We start from the raw sequence: 23083 nt of genomic DNA on the forward strand, positions 1-23083 counted from the left end.
TAAAAATGTGTAGTTACCGTTACCACTGACTTGCTGCTATACTGCAGAAAGTCATTACCATTCATCGTACGATGGAAATAACATGTTTAAAATGCTGACTTCGCTTAGTTTTCTGTATTTACCCTGAGTACACAATGTCGGCTCTTAGAACATCTGCAGTGGATGAACTTAATATTGTTATAGCTGACAACCGTGAACACCATTTGGATGAAATTTTCAACACATGTAACAATTGTTTGAAGTCAGCACTTGCCTTTGAGCTTTTGTATCTTGTTTGAGAACGTCAACATTATTGCTTACTGTCTGCGCAATGTCATCCAGTGATTGGATGATACACGAGGGATGCTTCTGTGAAGATTTTCTATTAAAAAATTATCAAAGTCTTGATCCTAAATAACCTTACAAATATCGTCCACGTTCGTAAATCATATCTGCTATGGATGTAAATTATTTCATCTAAAGTGATCAAAAGTATCCGGACACCGCTGTGTAATACAGAATTGATCGGTACATGTCACGATAGGCCCACCCGCCGGTATACAAGAGGCCAGCAGTTGAAACATCGCATTAGAAAAATTTATCAATGACTCTACTGGTTCACCCCTTACGTTATCTGACTTTCAAACAGCTGAGCAAAACTGAACGTATTCAGACATTTCTCTCTTTACTTATTCTGATCATCACTAAACTGACACACAATATTTTTAGTGCTACGCAATCTGGTTTCCAATAATCCCTACAAAAGAATGGCCCTGACTAACATTAACTTATACCTTTCACAAATCACTTGCCACACAAAAATCTTCGTTACTCAAACTTCTGCAATACAGCGTGCGCCAATACTGCCAGCCGAATGAAAGATTCTAACTACTGAAGGCACTAACTACTGATAGGCATAGTTAGCAAATGAAAGATTTTTATAGAGAACAAAAAACGTATTTACCTTAATAACATTCAAAAGTCATCATATATATACATCGGTTCATGATATACAGTATTACAAATTTATTCTTTCTGATGGACACAGGCCCAGATCGTCCGCTCTCAACATTCTGCCATCTCTCTCCCCACATCCACCACTGCTGGCGGCTAACCTCCAACTGCGCAACGCTATGCGTTGTTCCCATCCAGCTGCCCAACACTACAATAGCAAATATTCCAACAATGCCAACCAGCCATAGACTGCACACAGCACAGCCAGTGATTTTCATACAGAGCGCTAAGTGACGTTACCAACATAAAAACCTAAATAGCCTACTTAGACACTGTCGAGTCGTCGTCGAACGGGTCGGTCGGGAGAGCTAAGTGAGTTCGCACGCGAACTATTCATTGGAAGGCACCTCAGTAGTACGTGCAGCAAGGTAGGTTCAGCACTCCTAAGGCTGCCCAAGTCGACTGTTTGTGGGACACTGCGAAGTGGAATCGCGAAGGAACAACCACAGCTAAACCTGCGTCAAGAAGGCCTCATTAAGTAACAGACAGCGGCCATCGAGCATCGTGGAGCGCGAACGTAAGGAAAAAAATCACGTGAAATCAGCTGTCCAGATAGCACAATGACTGTTCGTTGGGGGTTAAAAAGAATGAAATGCAATGATCGAGCAGCTCCTCGTAACTATCAGTCATTGCTAAGCGGACTGTGGATGACTGGAAACGTGTGACATGCGGTGATGAATCATGCTGTACCCTGTGGTACTCTAATGTAAGAGTTTTTGTTTGTCAAATTCGTGGAGAGCACTTGAAGTGCCAACGGTGAAGTACAGAGGAGGTGGTGTTACGGTGCGGACGTGTTTACCTGGTTAGTTACAAGAATTCAGTGGCGTACCAGTCATTGCATTGCAGAGGATAGCAGTTAGCTGCATCCACAGTTCAGGGCAATCATTTAAGCCCATCCATTGACCATTTTATTAATTAGATGTTCATTCACGATAGGCAAAGTGCTGCAGCTACTGGTTTCGATGACCGGCGCTTATGACCTCATAGCAAGCCATTGTTAGACGTGAACTATTTCCTTGAAATTGCTGTTTTCTTTTCCTTCCAGTCACAAATTCCAAGTTATAGTAACTTAGTGGATTAAACGTGTATTATGCAGACACTCTGTGAAATGTAACCTTTAAAGGCCGGAAACGTCACAAGTATTCCGGGCTATCACGCCGTGTTAGGATGGAGTTCAGATTAAACTGATCTTCGGGACACATTTTCAATGGGGATCGTAGCCCCTGTGAGTGTCCCATTCACACCCTGGTTGACTGCAGCGGTCGCGGGCTGTGATATAAGCATAGAAAGCACATAGGCAAAGATCATCACTTACAGCGAGATTCGCACTACCACCCATAACAAGAGCGAGGCATCAAGAAAACTTTGGCCGATAGCGCAGGTAACATCCGTGAACCAGAGCTGCCTGACACGGAATTAAAACACCTCGTCAATGCAGTGCTTAAGAACGGTTAGTCCTCGTCCGCTGAGGTAAAAAAGAGCCTTAAGATCGTCGAGCAAAAACCATAGCGATGCACAAGCGCCTGTGAAATCGTAACTTTTTTTTGGCCTTTCCTTAAGGACGTAACTGACGACATAGGAAATATCTTGAAAATACATAACATGGTGATAATCTGCAAACCAACAAGGAAGATAAGAGATCACCTAAAACTGGCCAATAATTCTCGAAAACCGCTGGAAAAAATGGGAATTTATTAGAAATACTACAGTTGGGACAAGTGTATGTTGGTACTACAAGAATAACCGTCAAGAAACTACTATAAGGGGAGAGGTTAACAGATTAGCTGTTGCGGTACATGCTTTGTAGCCAAGAGACCACCTCATTCATTTTGGTAGGACCCAAGTACTGGCAGCCACAAGCGGATGCCACGAAAGGCTATAAAGATAGGTCGAAGAGATTGTTAAACACTCCAGGAATTTCAGTATGAAGGAGGAAGGCATGAAATTGAGTGACAACTGTATTTCGGTGCTGAGGAAGATGTGTACCAGTCTTCCACTGTGGGCTGATAGCAACAGCGGACGACGGCAACCGACAATTTCCAATTGCGTCCGGGTATTCAAAGAAGTCGCGTCGCTGCGCGGGTGCACGCCTAAACGAAATTTTGTTGCAGTCGGTAACGAGCCAGGGTGTGTATCGGACATTCAAAGAAGCTACAATTTCTATGAAAATGTCCTCCGGGTATGGGGGCGAAACGTGAAATCTATACGAGCACAGCACAATAGCCCGCAATATTTTAGTAACTCTGACTATGCAAACTTTCACTTTCTGAATTTGTTTCAAGAGATGCTGCATCACACTGCAAACGAAACCCACCTTGATTTCACGCTCTAATTAGTGGTGGACGTTCTGATTGTCTCCATCAATGTGTTGTAAAGATAAAAGAGAAGGAAGTTATGGTAAATCAATTGCGGATCCTAGGAAGAGACAAAAGAAACGCGTCAGCTTCTCACATTTGAATTTAATACAATAGCTATGTGACGTGGGTTACGAAATTTAGTATGCATCCAAGCTCTGTCAACAACGCAGGAAATCGAATAAACGCCAACAGACATTGGTGAGGGCACTGAAAAATCACATTTCAACTAGACGCATTAGAGGTGCTAGTGCTGATGAAAAATACTGAAAGGAAACACAGTGAGTCAGACGAAGGGCTTCACGTGTTATTGATTTCGTACCGGAGCGTGTCCAATACTCTGCCCTATCTCACTAGTTCTGGACCAGTGAAGCGGACCGAAAACCGTGTCATGTGAAGATTGGAACGGACGCGACACGATGGGACACGAAGCGTGCCGTACATGCAGCAGCAAAGCCCACTGGACCAGCGAGAGGCGCCGTTGGGGGCCGCAGAATGGAGCCTCTCCAAAAACAGCGGCGGGGGCAATCGCTCGCTTCCACGGTGGACTGAGATAAATTCATTGTCCTTCTTTCGGGTGGCGACGTGGTCTGATGAAACGTTTTGACAAAAAATATCACTGTTCGATTCCTAAATTTATTTGTTTATATGTGGTTTATGCTCACTGACGATGGCATTTGAAATAATGCTTATGAATACTGTCAGTTTGTACCATACGAAAACGGTATTCATACATTCTACAACATTTTTAAATTTTTTCATCACGAGCTTCTCTCCAGGCTGTGAAGGCCCAAGGGATGTCTGCCGGCCGCCGTGTCATCCTTTGTCTTGCCGCCTTATGCTGATGTGGTATGGAGGGGCTTATTCAGACCATGGAACCGTTACTAGTCGGTGAAGTAGCTCAGTTAGAGTCATGAGGCTAAGTGCTATCAACACCATTCTTCCTACCAAGGAAAAATCCTTGGCAGTACTAGGAATCATCTATGCTGATCACTCAGTAACAGAGACGGACAATTATGTCACGAGCCAAAACAGAAATGTGAGTACGGTCTTTGCGTGGTACAGTGTTAACGAAGTGACACAGTTCTAAACTTACATAATGTTTTCGCAGTATTACAGAGGCCAAAACTGCAATCGAGGCTTTATAAACAAACGAGCGAATACGGCAACGCTTCTAAACTGCTAAATATGTTTGGATATGGTTGTACGTCCTAGTTAATCTTCTTCTTCCTCTCTCTTTGTTCATCTCCTCCTCCTGTTCCCTCTGTCTGTCCAAATCCTCCGTTTCTCCATCTCCTCCATCCACCCTCTGTCCATTTCCTCCGTCCCCTTCTTTATCTGCCTTATCTTCCCCCACCTCTCTTTCACCTTGAACCTTGGGTATTGGGACTGCAAACGAATAGTTGGTTGGGAACTGAAGTCGCTTAAAATGAATAGGTCATTGCAATCATTGGTATATGAAGTATGAGAGACACCTCCAACTGCTGAATCTATGAGGATAGTATCTTCCATGACATTATTTCGCGTAGTATAGAGAAACGGAAACTAGCTGCAGAAAGATGTATTGTTATGATAAAATAATGGGTAATGAATTTGGAGATTATATCCTGAGAAAGTAAACGATGTCACTATTAAAATAAACATTACGAGTATGGTGAATTAAAAGTTTTATTGGGAATTTGAAATGGATGTTCCTCTAGGACTACGGGCCGGCACCTTTCCGATAGTGCCAATCACGGGAAAGGCTGCAGTATGCACGAACCGTTCATCACAAATTGACCAGTTTCATATTCGTATATCGCCAGCCGGTATAAGCACATGGTCGACTGGAAGCGAATCATCATTGTTTTTGGAATGGGCTGACTGTCAGACTCTCGGCGGACCGTCCTGTCTGTTTAAAAGCAGGGAATGGACGCGTGTGGAAGTGTGATGTACCGGGAGTTGGGTAGGTTAAGGACAGTGTGTTGAAGACCTCTGACGCCTAATTTAACCACTGTACAGAGGTTTCTTACCAGGAAATTTATTCCTACCTTACACAATCAAGAGACAAAGGAAACGGTACACCTGCCTATCGTCGTATAGATGACATAGAAGTGCCGCAATACGGTGTGGCATGGGCCTGACTAGTGTCTGAAGTAGTGCTGTAGGCAACTGACACCATGAATACTGCAGGGCTGTCCATATATTCGGAAGAGTACGAGGGGGTGGAGAGCTCTTCTGAACAGTACATCGCAAGGCATCCCAGATATGCTCAATAATATTCCTGTAAGGGGAGTTTGGTGGGCAGTGGAAATGTTTAGACTCAAAATAGTGTTCCTGGAACCACTCTGTAGCAATCCTGGGCGTGTAGGGTATCGTATTGTCCTGATGGAGTTCCCCAAGCCCGTCGGCATGCACAACCGACATGCATGAATGCAGGTGATCAGACAGAGTGCTTACGTAGGTGTCAGAGTCGTATCTAAACGCATCAGGTGTCCCATAGCACTCCAAATGCAAGCACACCACACCATTAAAGACCCTCTACCAGCTTGAACAGTCCCCTGCTGGCATCCTCTCGAAACAATTTTAGACGAGACTTGTCCAACCAGGCAACAAGTTTCCAGTCATCAGCAGCTCAATGTCGGTATTGACGGACCCTGACGAGGCGTAAAGCTTTGTGTCGTGCAGTCGTCAAGAATACACGAGTGGGTCTTTGGTTCCCAACGTCCATATCGATGATGTTTCTTTGAACTTTTCGCACAGTGATGGCCCAGCTTTGAAATTTGCAACAATTCGCGAACAGGTTTCACTGAACGAGTTTCTTTAATAGTTGTTTGTCATTTATTTGCTGGATCTTTCACCGACCGCAGCGATGTCGGAGATGTGATGTTTTACTGGATTCCTGATAGTCACAGGACAGTCGTCGAATAATCGTACGGGGAAATCCTCACTTCTTCGCTACCTCTGAGGTGCTGTGTACCATCGTTCGTGCGCTGACTGTAACACCACGTTCAAACTCACTGAAACCTTGATAACGTGCCATTGTAGCAACTGGAACCGATCTAACAATTGTGGCTGACACTTTTTGTCTCATATAGTCGTTGTCGACCGCAGCGCCGCAATCTAAATTTTTACGTATCTCTGTATTAGAACACATTTGCATACACCGGTTTCTTTGATTCTTCTGTGTACAAACATGCGAACGTAGCTGCTTGGAAGTGAAAAATTAAATGCTTTCTTATATTACACGTGTCTGCTAATGAATGATGTTCAGCGTCACTGGGCCACAGATGGAGTAACAGATATTAAACGAGTAGCTGGTAATATTAAAAACATAAATTAAGCGAACAATAAGTAAACAGTACCATCGTGTACGCTTTGCTTGCCAAAGTCAATAAAAGATGTCAGCTGAATATAGCTTACAGAATGAGGATTAAGAAGTTTGATGAAGATGTTTTTAAGAATCGTTACATCCTTAGCAAGTTGATCGACTGTAACTGGTGCTGGGGGAGGTTTGAAGTTACACGAAGGGAACGTGACGAAACTGATGCTTTGGAGAATCCTGTTATTTTTCAAGGTTTAATCGATGTGGTGGCATAACTAAATGCCACGTTGCAGGAACATACCGAAGAAACAATAATTGTGTAGTTTAAGGCATTCCGGTAGAATTCAAAACGAGCTGATAGACTCTATATATGTTCTCTGTCGTCAGTTGATTTCTAAAGGACTATCGCACACAGATTACGTCGCAACTGAAGTTGATGAAAATACAGTTTATAAAATTTGTGACACCTAAAGATCATATAGCTGCATGAATAAGTAGTGAAGTGTTCAACGAACTGAACAAACCAAACACAGACGAATCTTCGGAAGAACCATGGAAAAAACATAGTTCAGAGGAATGGTGCTTCAGTTACGAACGGTAGACACAACGGGTTGCAAGGGAGAGTCAAAACAGTGTATGAATGACCACATTTTGTACACTGCTACGCCCACTGACTCAAATTAGCGTAGAGCGCTGCTTCTCACAACACACAGAACATTATAACATATTTTAGCACTTTATAAGGACTCTCTACTTTCTTCGCAATGTTAGTGTAAAGAACTGCCGTATTGGATGGTGTTGTGAAGCAAAGTATTCAAAAAAATACTGGCACATGACGGAATTTTAAAACGCGATTTGTGAACACCGTAATGAAGTATAAGAAAGAAACAGCTGTGTACCTTGGGATCAATGAGGATGATGATACCAATGATTATTCAACAAACAGGACAGGTGATGGACTTCGGAAACTTCTCAGCAACGACCAAGATTGTCTCCTCTGGTTTGAGTTTTTCAATAAGGTCCTGCCACACTGCTACATTTTGTTTTATCAGCAACGTTGCTATGATGATAGTATGAAAGCTCTTAGGAATGTCTCTAATATCAGATCAGCCATGCAACTGACGAGAAATTCTCTTGATCTCCATCATCATTGGAACACCGCGAATGGAAATAAAGAGCTCGCCGACCTAATCGATTTCGTTTTATAGACTTCTGTAAACCTGTTGCAAAGAAAGTCTATGATCTTTTTATGGCTAACAGTGACCAGTGTTTCGCATTTGGCAATCACTTCTCAGCAGCTATATTATTCCACTTCAGTTTGTTTCCAAAACACTAGCTCTTTTTCCATGATAAAGAATTTCAGACCAAAGTTAAATTATTTGACTTAAACGAAAAGGAAATTCTAGAGGAATTGAGTCGAACATAATAGAAACGTTTTCCAAAGAGTAATTTCTCAATTATATCTACGTGAAACATCGAGCCATTGAGAAACAGATTTGCCGGAATCAGTGAAACTCTCATGAATTATTTGTACAATGTCAATGGCAACAGCAGAAAGCAAGATGAGTTTCTCCATACTGAAATGAATAGAGATTTAGAAACGAAACACAGTGAAGGGAGGAAGACTCGTTGCGTTAGCTAAATGCTCTATAGAAAGAACACTTTCAAGTGAGCATACATGTAAAGAGCTTGTATTTGATCGCTTTGCTGAAGGGGAGAGGAAGAGAATGGAGATTGCTTACGAAACTATTAATAAAAATAAGATCATCGTTTTAAATATGATTAATAAATCACTGTCTTGCCAGCAGAAAATATTAAAAGGAACACATTTGTGCTTCAATTTTTGTAGTCTGAAATCACATTAAAAAATTATGTTGGATGAAGGTTGAAATTAGGTCACTTGCTACAACAATAGCTACTGTATTTTCCCCATTCTGAAATTGTACTGAAGAGAGAAAATCTCGCATGCTATTTTCTGAACAGACGTGCTGTCTCTCTTAATCTACAGCCCATCTGGTGCCACCGATACTGATATATCTTATCTGGATTTAAGAAAGAGTAAGATAATCTGAGAAGATTTTGTAAATAATTCCATGTAATAGCGAAGTATTTTGTTCCATATTAAGTCAAAGAATTAATTGTGAAGATTTTTAGAGGCAATGTAGGCTGCCTACAATACATGCAACTGTACATAAACTTTGAAGAAGGATCTGGAAAAATTGGTGGTAACTATGTCGTGTTATAAATCATGTAAGAAAATAATGTGTGCTAACTCTAAGGTTTACAAAAATGTTGAGAAATCAGTATAAAACGAGTATGCTGAATTAGTTAAGTAAATTTAACAAATGCTCGCACTAATAACCTGTTTCACTAAAAAGTTGCTGATTTGTTCTCACTTTGTGAAGTAAAAATTTTCAAATTGTTTTAATATTGTGCCACTTGAGAGACACACTTTCATTGAAAAGTTGTTGTGGTCTTCAGTCCTGAGACTGGTTTGAGGCAGCTCTCCATGCTACCCAATCCTGTGCAAGTTTCTTCATCCCCCAATACCTACTGCAACAAATATCCTTCAGAATCTGCTTAGTGTATTCATCTCTTGGTCTCCCTCTACGATTTTTACCCCCCGCGCTGCCCTCCAATGCTAAATTTGTGATCCCTTGATGCCTCAGAACATGTCCTACCAACCGGTCCCTTCTTCTCGTCAAGTTGTGCCACAAACTCCTCTACTCCCCAGTTCTACTCAATACCTCCTCACTAGTCACGTGATCTACCCATCTAATCTTCAGCATTCTTCTGTAGCACCACATTTCGAAAGCTTCTACTCTCTTCATTCGACTACATTCCATTATCGTCGTTTTGCTTTTGTTGATGTGCATCTTAGATCCTCCTTTCAAGACACTGTCCATTCCGTTCAACTGCTCTTCCAAGTCCTTTGCTGTCTCTGACAGAATTACAATGTCTTCGGCGAACCTCAAAGTTTTTATTACTTCTCCATCGATTTTAATATCTACTCCGAATTTTTCTTTTGTTTCCTTTACTACTTGCTCAATATACAGATTGAATAACGTTGGGGAGAGGCTACAACCCTGTCTCCCTTCCTTCCCAACCACTGCTTCCCTTTCATGCCCCTCTTCTCTTATAACTGCCATCTGGTTTCTGTACAAATTGTAAATAGCCTTTCGCTCCCTATATTTTACCCCTGCCACCTTTAGAATTTGAAAGAGAGTATTCCAGTCAACATTGTCAAAAGCTTTCTCTAAGTCTTCAAATGCTAGAAACGTAGGTTTGCCTTTCCTTAATATTTCTTCTAAGATAAGTCGTAAGGTCAACATTGTCTCACGTGTTCCAATATTTCTACGGAATCGAAACTAATCTTCTCCGAGGTCGGCTTCTACCAGTTTTTCCATTCGTTTGTAAAGAATTCGTGTTAGTATTTTGCAGCTGTGACATATTAAACTGATAGTTCGATAATTTTCACATCTGTCAACTCCTGCTTTCCTTGGGATTAGGATTATTATATTCTTCTTGAACTCTGAGGGTACTTCACCTGTCTCGTACATCTTGCTCACCAGATGGTAGAATTTTGTCAGGACTGGCTCTCCCAAGGCCGTCAGGAGTTCTAGTGGAATGTTGTCTACTCCGGGGGCCCTGTTTCGGCTCAGGTCTTTCAGTGCTCTGTCAGACTCTTCACGCAGTATCGTATTTCCCATTTCATCTTCATCTACATCCTGTTCCATTTCCATAATATTGTCGTCAAGTACATCGCCCTTGTATAGACTCTCTATATACTTCTTCCACCTTCCAGCTTTCCCTTCTTTGGTTGGGATTGGATTTCCATCTGAGCTCTTGATATTCATACAAGTGGTTCTCTTTTCACCAAAGGTCTCTTTAATTTTGCTTTAGTCAGTATCTATCTTACCACTAGTGAGATTAGCCTATACATCCTTATTTTTGTCCTCTAGCCATCCTTGCTTAGCCATTTTCCACTTCCTGTCGATCTCATTTTTGAGACGTTTGTATTACTTTTTGCCTGCATCATTTACTGCGTTTTTATGTTTCCTCCTTTCATCAATTAAATTCAATATTTCTTCTGTTACCCAAGGATTTCTACTAGGCCTCGTCTCTTCACCCACTTGATCCTCTGCTGCCTTCACTACTTCATCCCTCATAGCTACCCTTTCTTCTTCTACTGTACTTCTTTCCCCCACTGCTTTCAATTGTTCCCTTATGCTCGCTCTGTAACCCTGCACATCCTCTGGTTTAGTCAGTTTATCCAGGTCCCATCTCCTTAAATTCCCACATTTTTGCAGTTTCTTCGATTTTAATCTGCAGTTCATGGCCAATAGACTGTGGTGAGAATCCACATCTGCCCCTGGAAATGTCTTACAATTTAAAACCTGGTTCCTAAGTCGTTGTCTTACCATTATATACTCTATCTGATACCTTTTAGTATCTCCAGGATTCTTCCATGTATACAACCTTCTTTTATGATTCTTGAACCAAGTGTTAGCTATGATTAAGTTATGCTCTGTGCAAAATTCTAACGAACGGCTTCCTCTTTCATTTCTTACCCTGAATCCATATTCACCTACTATGTTTCCTTCTCTCCCTTTTCCTACACTCGAATTTCAGTCCCCGATGACTATCAAATTTTCGACTCCCTTCACTATCTAATAATTTCTTTTATCTCATCATACATTTCATCAATTTCTTCATCATATGCAGGGCTAGTTGGCATATAAACTTGTACTACTGTAGTAGGCGTGGGCTTCGTGTCTATCTTGGCCACTATAATGCGTTCACTATGCTGTTTGTAGTAGCTTACCCGCACTCCTATTTTTTTATTCATTATTAAACCTACTCCGGCATTACCCCTACTTGATTTTGTATTTATAACCCGGTATTCACCTGACCAAAAGTCTTGTTCCTCCTGCCACCGAACTTCACTAATTCCCACTATATCTAACTTTAACCTATCCATTTCCCTTTTAAAGTTTCTAACCTACCTGTTCGATTAAGGGATCTGTCATTCCACGCTCCGATCCGTAGAATGCCAGTTTTCTTTCTCCTGATAACAACGTCCTCTTGAGTAGTCCCCGTCAGGAGATCCAAATTGGAGACTATTTTACCTCTGGAATATTTTACCCAAGAGGACGCCATCATCATTTAACCATACAGTAAAGCTAACTGAAATACTCAAAGTTGTCATTAATTTTGTAAGGAAAACAAAGTCTATAAGGAATATATACTAATATTCTAATTTTCAGAAAGATATTGTTCAGAAATAGTCTTAAAGTGAACTATGTTTCCAGCAAAATTCTACCTGTAACTTAAGCTGTCCCGCATTTTAAGTGGAGGCGGATTGTTATGGACACCACACTAGTAAAGTGCCGTGACGATTCAAGAAAAATCATTCGAAGTGCAGAAGGCCGCAAATGAAGTTCCAGCTATAAGGTAGGAACTGATTTACATTTCAACACGGACGCACTGTAAAGTGAAAGTGTTTAGGCAAAAGTTAAAGTCATCAAAGTTACAGAGACTCACAAAAAATATAAATAAATAGTTTGAAGGAAAAGAATCAGTGTTTGAGTACAGTGTTTCAAAAAATTTGAAATATTATGAAAAGCAGAAGTACATTTGTTGCTCAAAAGAGAATTAGAATATAACATGATTTCGTAAAGAATTTTTGAAATATATGAAATTTGTGAAGTAAGAGGATTTGTTGGTTTTAGAACTGCTAAATCTGAATTTAGCACAGTGTAATTTAGTTTATTAAAATTGCTTTTGGAAAATACTCAAAAATTTGGAAAATAGCCACGATTTCGTTTAAACTTTTAAAAATTCGTTTGCAAAAACATTTTATACCCATAGGAGGAATGAGGCGAAGCGCCTCATATTGTACCTACATACAGTAAGTCGAACGATAGCAGATAGCTTCACACAGGCGATGAGTTGCTGCTTTTTTAACAGATGTGCACTACGTTCTAGCAACTGTTCCTAATAATGAAAGATGTGGCTGATAGATGACCAGATGTTGCTGACTATGAAACAATAAGTGGTCCAAACTACGTAATTTGAAAATGAAACTTTATCTGCTTTTATTGATTATTGCTTGTCAATATTTCGATTTATTAGTTGGATAAAAGTGTGAATACAAACTCATATAAAAAGTAAAATTTTATGTCTTAACTGAGTAGTTTGTGAATTTTATCAGTACAGGGGGAGTAAATCACACGCGCAGGGGAAATTTGTAAAGTGTTATTTGACAGTTTATGGTATTCTATGACATAATAGTTATTTAAAGAGGGAGTTATTTTGATGATTTTGGGTGTCAAACTTTTTAACTTAATGCATTACTCAATAAAGGTTGTGTGCTGTGATTAGTCCAATTTAAAAGACGCGGGATTGGGCGGTTTAATACTGATGTTGGATTTGCTATGGTGTACGCGGGGGAGTCAGATGAAAACCTTAAAAGCATAACTACAAATTAACATTTCACGCCATTCTTCTGTAAGTTGGCAGTACTGTTACCAGTGATATACGGAATGCCATGTAGGTGGTAGCATACTACAGGCAAGCGAAACGCGGCCACAGTACCAGCATTAAATGGTTTTTCTAGATTCGATATGTATAAAGGGAAAACTGCGTTCTGTCATATGTTTTCTAAGCAATGTATCTACAAAACCTATTGAAATCCATCGGTGAATGAAGGTCCTGCATGGTGATGCATGTCTATCGCTGCAACAAGTGTATGAGCAAAGTATGACAAACGCTCAGCAGCAGAGTAAGTCACAACGCGATGTGACGCCAGAGTCTACTGCATTAGTTGAACCCATTGTAATGGAAAATCTCCATGTAACTGTAGAAGAAATAGCCACAAATCTGAATATAGCCATGGCTCAGCACATCATTCAAGAAGTGCTTAAGTTTAGCCAATCGTCTGCAAGTTGGGTGGCATTGCAGCTCGTCCCAGAACTGAAAGAGCGACGCATTGAAGAACTTCTTTGGCGCTTTGAAGCAGAAGGTGACAGCTTCGTCGCGAGAATAGTTACAGGAGATAAACCTGGGTACCCTGCAACCAACCCGAAACGAAGAGAGCAAACAAGGAATGGCTCCATTCCCCAACACTAAAATACGAAAAGTTCCGGAGCAATCATCTGCAGGCAAGATGTTGTTGACTCTCTTCTGGGATGAGCGAGCCGCTGTCTTGGAACCCTACACGATTAGGGGAAACACCTTCACCAGTGCATCATATTCCATTGTATTAAAAAATCAGCTTTGGCCTGCAGTAACATAAAAGCGACGTGGACCTCTGACTATACGTGCCATTTTGAATCATGGCGGTGGTCTGCCTCCCTTACGCTGCCAGTGCGACACGTGTAATCACAGATGACCTGCACTTCGATACTTTTCCATATTCGCCATAGTCACCAGGCCTCACACCGAGTGATTCCTATATGTTTGGGCCACTCAAAGAGGTGAATGGAGGAAACAAATTTCGTTCAGATGAAGAGGTGTAGCAGGTGGCCCACGAGTACGAGTGCACATGACCAAAAGATTTATTTTCAAATGAATTCAGGCACTTCCGACGCACTGGATAGATTGTGTCTAATTACAGGGAGACTATGTCGACAGATGATACTGCTGTGTTCCACTTTTGTTCAACAAAGGAATCTAAAGTATATTTTTAACGTTTTCATTTGGCCACCCTCGTATACCAACCAATCAGAAAACAGTACAATCCCTTGTACTTGAGGGCTAATGAGTTTCTGTGTGAAGTGTAGATTCAGTTCAGAGCTCAGACGCCACGACACTAGGACGAGCGGAGTAGAAGCTCTAAACAGATGTAATAATTTTGCGTTTCTATATGTTCAACTCACCTGTGGATGTCGCAAAGTAATAATGAACAAGAAATTCTGGTTTTTATGTTTAAGTTACGTCTTTTGAACTAACGGAAATCCGCGTAGGGTACTGCGCAAGTTGAGACCGGGAAGTGGACTTTCGAATGGATCGGCTTGTGGGAAACTTGATCGAGCATGCTGCCACAGGCAGTCTGTTCTGTAATTTTTCAGGTAACAGGTTTGGCTCCAATACCAATGGACCTCCCCCCCCCCTCCCCCTCCTTCCATGAACCATGGACCTTGCCGTTGGTGGGGAGGCTTGCGTGCCTCAATGACACAGATAGCCGTAAAAGAAATTATTCAGGTAGTGAAGGGAGGCGAAAATTTAATACTCGTGGGTGACTGGAATTAGACAGGTAAAGTATCCCGTATGAATTCATGGCGGTGAATCGAGGTAGTACAGTACATACTGACGAAACTAAAATAAGCTCTAACATGGATATTAAGCGTTGTCCAAATAACATCTTTTCTTTATTTGTGTGTGTGGAACGTTTCCTGAAAGTTCGGCCGTACCTTTTTTAACACCCTGCATAATGGTAAGACAGAGATTTGGGAACCAGGTTTTAAATTGTAAGACATTTCCAGGGGCAAATGTGGACTCTGACTACAATCTATTGGTTATGAACCATAGATTAAAACTGAGGGATCTGCAAAAAGAACAGAAATTAAGGAGATGGGACCTGGATAAACTGAAAGAACCAGGGGTTGTGCAGAGTTTCAGGGAGAGCATAAGGGAACAATTGACAGAAATGGGGGAAAGAAATACAGTGAAAGAAGAATGGGTAGTTTTGAGGAATGAAGTAGTGAAGGCAGCAGAGGATCTAGTAGGTAAAAAGCCGAGGGCTAGTAGAAATCCCTGGGTAACAGAAGAGATACTGAATTTAATTGATGAAAGGAGAAAATACAAAAATGCAGTAAGTGAAGCAGGCAAAAAGGAATACAAAGGTCTCGAAAATGAGATCGACAGGAAGTGCAAAATGGCTAAGCAGAGATAGCTAGAGGACAAATGTAAGGATGTAGAGGCTTATCTCACGAGGGGTAAGATAGCTATTGCCTACATGAATATTAAAGAGACCTTTGTAAAAAAGAGGACCACTTACATGAATATCAAGAGCTCAGATGGAAACCCAGTTCCAAGCAAAGAAGGGAAAACAGAAAGGTGGAAGGAGTATATAGAGGGTCTATACAGGGAGCGAAAGGCTATTTACAATTTGTACAGAAAGCAGATGGCAGTTATAAGAGTCGATGAACATGAAAGGGAAGCAGTGGTTGGGAATTGAGGGAGACAGGGTTGTAGCCTCTCCCCAATGCTATTCAATCTGTATATTGAAAGAGCAGTAAAAGAAACAAAAGAAAAGTTCGGAGTGGGTATCAAAATCCATTGAGAAGAAACAAAAAACTTGTGAGGTTCGCCAATGGCATTATAATTCTGTCAGAGACAGCAAAGGACTTGGAAGAGCAGTTGAACGGAATGGACAGTGTCTTGAAAGGAGGGTATAAGATGAACATCAACAAAAGCAAAACGAGGATAATGGAATGTAGTCGAATTATGTCGGGTGATGCTGATGGAATTAGATTGGGAAATGAGACACATAAAATAGTAAAGGAGTTTTGGTATTTGGGAAGCAAAATAACTGATGATGTTCGAAGTACAGAGGATATAATATGTAGACAGGAAATGGCGAGGAAAACGTTTCTGAAGAAGATAAATTTGTTAAAACTGAGTATTGATTTAAGTGATAGGAAGTCGTTTCTCAAAGTATTTGTATGGAGCGTAGCCATGTATGGAAGTGAAACATGAACGATAAACTGTTTAGACAAGAAGAGAATAGAAGCTTTTGAAATGTGGTGCTACAGAAGAATGCTGAAGATTAAATGCGTAGATCACATGACTAATGAGGAGGTATTGAATAGAAATGGGGAGAAGAGGAGTTTGTGGCACAACTTTAACTGGATGAAGGGATCGGTTGGTAGGACATGTTCTGAGGCATCACCGGATCACCAATTTAGTAGTGGAGGGCAACGAGGAGCGTAAAAATCGTAGAGGGAGACAAAGAGATGAATACACTAAGCAGATTCAGAGGATGTAGGTTGCAGTAGGTACTGGGAGGTGAAGAAAGTTGCACAGGATAGAGCAGCATGGAGAGCTTCATCTAACCAGTCTCACGACTGTTAAACCACAACAACAACACCACCAATGGTTCTGCAAGACTTATCAGAAACAGGTAACCACTGGTTCACTAACCCACGAGCGTATTCAGCTTACCAGTTCACTAACCCATGAGCACATTCAGCCATTGCGGGGTTTGGCAGGCTTGTAGGTCACACGGCTGCACTCGAGTGGGAAAACACGAAACCCAAACCAACTTCATGATTATAGCGGCCACCGGTTAATGTATACTGCAGAAACAGCAAATGTGTCTGAGAGTTTAACACTCTAAAGTCAACTCTTTTATGGCGCCAAAGTAACCACTCTTGGCTGTGTCATGGCGTCAGTGGTAGCCTTGCGAGAGGTACACGTGGTCGTAGTTGTTCTCCAGTCACACGGTTCCCATCGATCCTTGGTGATACATCACGTGCAACCGGTGGTCGGATTTCTGCCCTGGATGATGTTCGGTCGGCCACCGCTGCTCTCGCAATGCATCGATCTTGAAGTGCGCCTACGTCGATGTCCAGATCCTGGTCCACAGTAGAGGGAAAGTTCTACAGCTCGCTTCAGAAACTGGCCACACATCACTGAAACGTACCCAACATGCGCAGCAACCGGTCGATACGTTCACCCCGTCGATACATTCCCCCACATTCCTACAGGCTCGTAACGTGAATGGCTGAAGTTATTCAACGGGCATGTTTACGCCCTACAACGAATCTTGCACATACGTTTTACTTCTAAAACTGGCATAGTTACTACGTGCAGAGTCCAAACTGTGGGTCGATAGACAGCCCTCCAGAGATTCTTCTAGTCGCTGTTAACCGTGACAAATGAATTACAGATACTAAAACTTCTCAGTATGCACATGATATACCCTGGCGCCACTGAAGACACTTCTGCAGGGTGTTGCATATTTTCAGCAGTGTATTCTGTAAGGAATGAATACTATTATTCAGCAAGTGTTGGGAGTTCTTATGATAGTACATTCGTTTCAAGAAGGCAAGAGGAGTCCAAATTATCACTTGTTTTCAGACATACTAAACCTTACTCCATTTTGAAATGCAAAGTCGGTTCCTGAATCAACAGGGAATATGGGAACATTTTGTGCATGATAGTAAGGAGATTTTCCCAATGAAGACCACCAGCCTCCAGTAGTGGGGCTGGCAACTTAGGATCAATGAACACAAGCATTTAGCAGCCGCGTGTGCTCGCAGTGAGCGCAGAGCGTCGAAAATCATTTCACGACACACGCGGTGACAGCACAGATAGCACTACACAACAGTGCTATATTCGAAGGCAGTCAGTATCGACATAAGAAAAGAAGGCAGGCAGTGTGGTTCCCACAAATGAAGCACTGACTGAATGACCCAGCTGAAATAATGTACACTAATGATCATAAAATAAGGATAAAGCTTGTACATGCTGAAACAACGCTCTGGTTGACGGTTTGCGGGCCTAAATCACTACGGGGTATGACCATGCGGTGCACGTGAACTGCGGTCGTTGCACGGTGGCGCTGGCAGCAGTCCACATACTCAGAGATGTGTTGGTGCATGTCAGTGTGCAGACGTTTTCAGACGTGCTCATGGTGACTGTGTTGAAAATGGCTCAAAGAATACATATTGATGACGTTGTGAGGGGTAGAATACGAGGGCGACTGGAGGCTCGTCAAATACAGCAAGTCGTACCACGGGCCTTCCGTGTGCCACAAAGTGTGATCTCACGATTGTGGCAACGATTCCAGCATACAGGAAACGTGTCCAGGTGCTACCGTACGGGACGTCCACAGTGTACAACACCACAAGAAGACCGATATCTCACCATCAGAGCCCGCAGACGACCACGGAGTACTGCAGGTAGCCTTGCTCGGGACGTTACCACAGCCATTGGAACAGTTGTCTCCAGACACACAGCCTACAGACGACTAAACAGACATGGTTTATTCACCCAGAGACCATAAAGGTGTCTTCCACTGACCCCTGGTCACACGAGAGCCCCTAAAGCCTGGTGTCCAGAACACAGTACGGGCTCATTGGAACGGTGGTCCAAGGTTATGTTCACAGACGAGTACAGGTATAGTCTGAACAGTGATTCTCGTCGGGTTTTCATCTGGTGTAGACCAGGAAACAGATGCAACCTCTTAATGTCCTTGAAGAGGACCTGTATGGAGGTCTTGGTTTGATGATTTGGGGTGGGATTATGACTGGTGCACGTACACACCTGCACGTTTTTGACGGAGGAACTGTAACAGGTCAGGTGTATCGGGACGTCATTTTGCACCAGTATGTCCGCCTTTTCAGGGGTGCAGTGAGTCCCACCTTCTTCCAAGCACGGCCCCACCGAGCTACCATCGTGGAGGAGTACCTTAAAACAGAATATATAGGCGTATGGAGTGGCCTGCCTGTTCACCAGCACGTTCTCGAGCACGTCTGGGATGCTCTCGGTCGACGTATCGCTGCACGCCTTCAAACCCCCACGACACTTCAGGAGCTCCGACACGCACTAGTGCAAGAACGGAAGGCTATGCCGCAGCAGCTGCTGGACCACCTGATCCAGAGTACGCCGTTGTGTGGCCTCTGTACGTGTGCATGGTGCTCATATCCCATGTTCATGTCTGCGTACTTGCGCAGGAAACAGTGGCGTTTTGTAGCACATGTGTTTCGGGACGATTTTCTAAACTTATCACCAATACTGTGGACTTAGAGATCTGTGTCGTCTGTGTTCCCTACGTGCGTATGCTATTAGCGCCAGTTTTGTGTACTGCCACGTTGTGTGGCACTATATTCTACAATTATCCTTAATTTATGAGCATGAGGGTATTTAAACTGCTGTTACTGACTGACGATTAGTGTATTCAGAGGTTTCTCGCCCGGGTCTGTGGATTGCTAACACGCTGCAGCCCGCCATAGGCGGGCTGGCCGCTCGCATTGCCCACTGAACCTGAGCGTCCCTGGGGGATCGCAAGAAAAGCAGACAGCAGGTTCAAAATGGTTCAAATGGCTCTGAGCACTATGGGACTTAACATCCTAAGTCATCAGTGCCCTAGAACTTAGAACTACTTAAACCTAACTAACGTAAGGACAGAACGCAACACCCAGCCATCACGAAGCAGAGAAAATCTCTGACCCCGCCGGGAATCGAACCCGGGAACCCGGGCGTGGGAAGCGAGAACGCTGCCGCACGACCACGAGATGCGGGCCAGACAGCAGGTGACTCGTGCCGAGTAGCTCACGAATACAGAGCGTGGCAGTAAGCAGAAGGGCCTCGGGGTCACGCAAAGAGTGTCAAGTTTCCCCCTCCTTCTTGGTACCCTGAACCACGGAGGTGATGGTAGCTCTACGTACCTCGAATGGTACGATACACATGAAGTGAAACATTAAGTCTATTAATGTGTTGTATGTAGTTTGTACTTTTTTGTTTTGGACGAAGCAAAGCTACAGCCGTCTCTCTACTTTGTTCCTCAGCAAACTTTTACTTTTCATGAAAAAAAAATGAAAATGTTCGAATTCACGCTTGTTTTCCGCTACGCTCTCTTTCCAGTTTAGTTTTGAGGAAACTATTCAATAAAAAACTTTTCTGCCTCTTATAGCCACACATCTCCACTTGATGAACAACTGTTTTCTTTTCGATATTGCTCACAGCTTTTGTGATACTTTAAAGTACAACAATAAGCATATTTTGAAATTTTTGCGGAGAAAAATGTACTCGATGACCAGTTTACGTTTGGTGCGTTTTATGCCATACATTATAGTGTACAAAAAGTACTTACTACATCCAAATTTTTTTAACGGTGAAAGGGGATTCACACCTCTCTCTATTCTCGAGAAAATACGTGAGATATTCTTGATAACGCACACCCGTGGCTGTAACCACCTGCCAAGCGGAGTGCGGAGCTGCCTAGTGTTGCTCTGCTTCATATGTTGCCGATATACACACCAAAGGTGGAAATGAAAAATGTCCTTTCTTTCAGGAGTGCTAGATCTGCAAGCTTCTCCGGAGAACTTCTGTTAAGTTTGGAAGGTAGGAGACGAGGTACTGGCAGAAGTAAAGCTGGGAGGACGGAGCGTGAGTCGTGCTTGGGTGGCTCAGTTGGTAGAGTACTTTCCCGCGAAAGGCAAAGATGCCGAGTTTGAGTCTCGGTCAGGCACACAGTTTTAATCTGCCAGGAAGTTTCATTATTGAAATAATTCGCTCATTTGTGTAATTAACTCGAAAACTAAGAAATGTAATGCAAACCTGACAGAAAGGCTATATGAGGCAGTGAGTAAACAAGGAGACATGAGAAAACACCAGGGAGAGCTGCGTTGGGCACCGTTGGTACCCAAAGAGGTAGGGGTTGTAGCACAAGGCCGCCGGTCCTTCGCTACGGGAATGGACCTTCTACTTACTTCTATGTTCTGTGCTCATGAACTGCTTAGTTCGAAAGTTTCTTTTTTCTTTTTTTTCAATAATCAGGATGGATCTAATGGTGCTGTAAAATTGCAACCCATAGACCTTTTGTTGGCAGACATTGCATGTGGTGAAAACAGAAAACAAGAAAGTGAATGGAACAAAATTAATTTAAAAAATCCGATTACAAATTCACGTTGCTGACGAGATGACGAGTTTATTCGTACCAAGTACGGACCTGTCAATTTCTTAATTAAAACCGTCCCACATTAAACGAATAAATTTTAGTATCAAAACTAATTTCCTCCAAGCAACAAACACCACTAATGCCGTGTCTCCACAGCGGACCATCGGGTAGAGGTATCTAAACATTTTCAGCATTCACCAATCAGGTAATACTAAAATAGCTCAAGATGGCGGGGCTTCTTAAATACGGGGCTGTTACTTTTAGATTTTACGAGAAGGCACACCAGTGCATAAGGATATCAATTATCTGTGAGTTCGAAGAACTGGCGTTCAGGCAGACTCTGCTATATAAGCTGGAAACTAACAAACCGCATCGGTCGTCTGAGGCGACAAGAGCCATCCTCCTGAACTTGAACGATGGCCACGGCCATCTCTTTGCCTCCCGCAACAGCATACTACGGAATGACTTCTGAGGTAATAAAAGGCATGGAGGGATGATCTCTGGGCCCAAGTCGTATGCAGTCGCTTGAAGATGTCAGATATGTCACTTCATGAGGAGCCACAACACGGAAGTTTCCGCCATCTTAAAACACGGCTGACTCTACAATGGAAGTTGCTCTCGCGCAGTCACACCGAAGTCTTTAATATCGTTCAGCATCGCGAAGGCACCAACAATAAAGCAGAAAACTTCAATTTGCTGCTCTGTTTCTGCTTACGCATGTCGATTCCTGCGGCTTGCAATTTGCCATGTTTGGGATTCAACGGTAGCAATTAGCTTTCTCTCTATGGACTGGTTCTCGATTTCATTTTTTTTTCTTCTGAGACAATAAAGACTCGCTACCAACAACCATTTAGTTTGAAATAAGAATTACTAAACTCCTGTGTGCAACTGTTAAGTCGGGTTTATTCTTCACATGAACTATTACCGGGGTATCTTCAACAACGTACTTTAAATTATATCCGTACTATTTCCGTCTAGACCACTCAAATTCTTGAAACATTTTATCTTTATGAAGACATCATCGCAATCCCAAAATCAAAATTCCGAAATATATGGCATGTATACATTCAATAGACCATATTTTATCAAATTACTCTTTCCAGTATTAGTATCACTGAAAAGATTTCGAGTATTAGTATCATTGAAAAGATTTCGAGTATTAGTATCACTGAAAAGATGTAATTCTTTCTATCTAACCTGTTTGGACGGAAAGGACTCTTTGTACCACTTAATGATATCATGCGCTCAACTTGAGTACACTATATCACATGCCTTCACCTCTTCAGTACGTGCTCAAATGGTTCAAATGGCTCTAAGCACTACGGAACTTAACATCTGAGGTCATCAGTCCCTTGGAACTTAGAACTACTTAAACCTAAGTAACCTAAGGAAATCGCATACATCCATGCCCGAAGCAGGATTCGAACCTGCTACCGTAGCGGTCGCGCGGTTCCAGACTGTAGAGCCTAGAACCGCTCAGCCACCACTGCCAGCCAATACGTGTTCTCTTCCATTGAAACGCTTCAAAATACTTTTCAATAAATGGAATACCAGTCCAGTTGCCAACAAGGAAAGGATTCGCATAATGCAGATTCCAAGTACGGGTAGCCCAGCGATGCAACTTAACATTAAACAACATATCACACAGCGTAAAGGTAAAGTCGCTTTCTAAATGGAGGTATTTGGAATACAGGACACGTCTATGTTGGAGTTTTGCTTTACCAACGGGCACCACATCGGGAACTTCGCTGACTCCTAAACTCATGTTACACTTAGTATTCAGTGTACGTCAAGTTTAACTTC

This window comes from Schistocerca gregaria, chromosome 1 (assembly GCF_023897955.1).
Source record: "Schistocerca gregaria isolate iqSchGreg1 chromosome 1, iqSchGreg1.2, whole genome shotgun sequence".
NCBI lineage: Eukaryota > Metazoa > Arthropoda > Insecta > Orthoptera > Acrididae > Schistocerca > Schistocerca gregaria.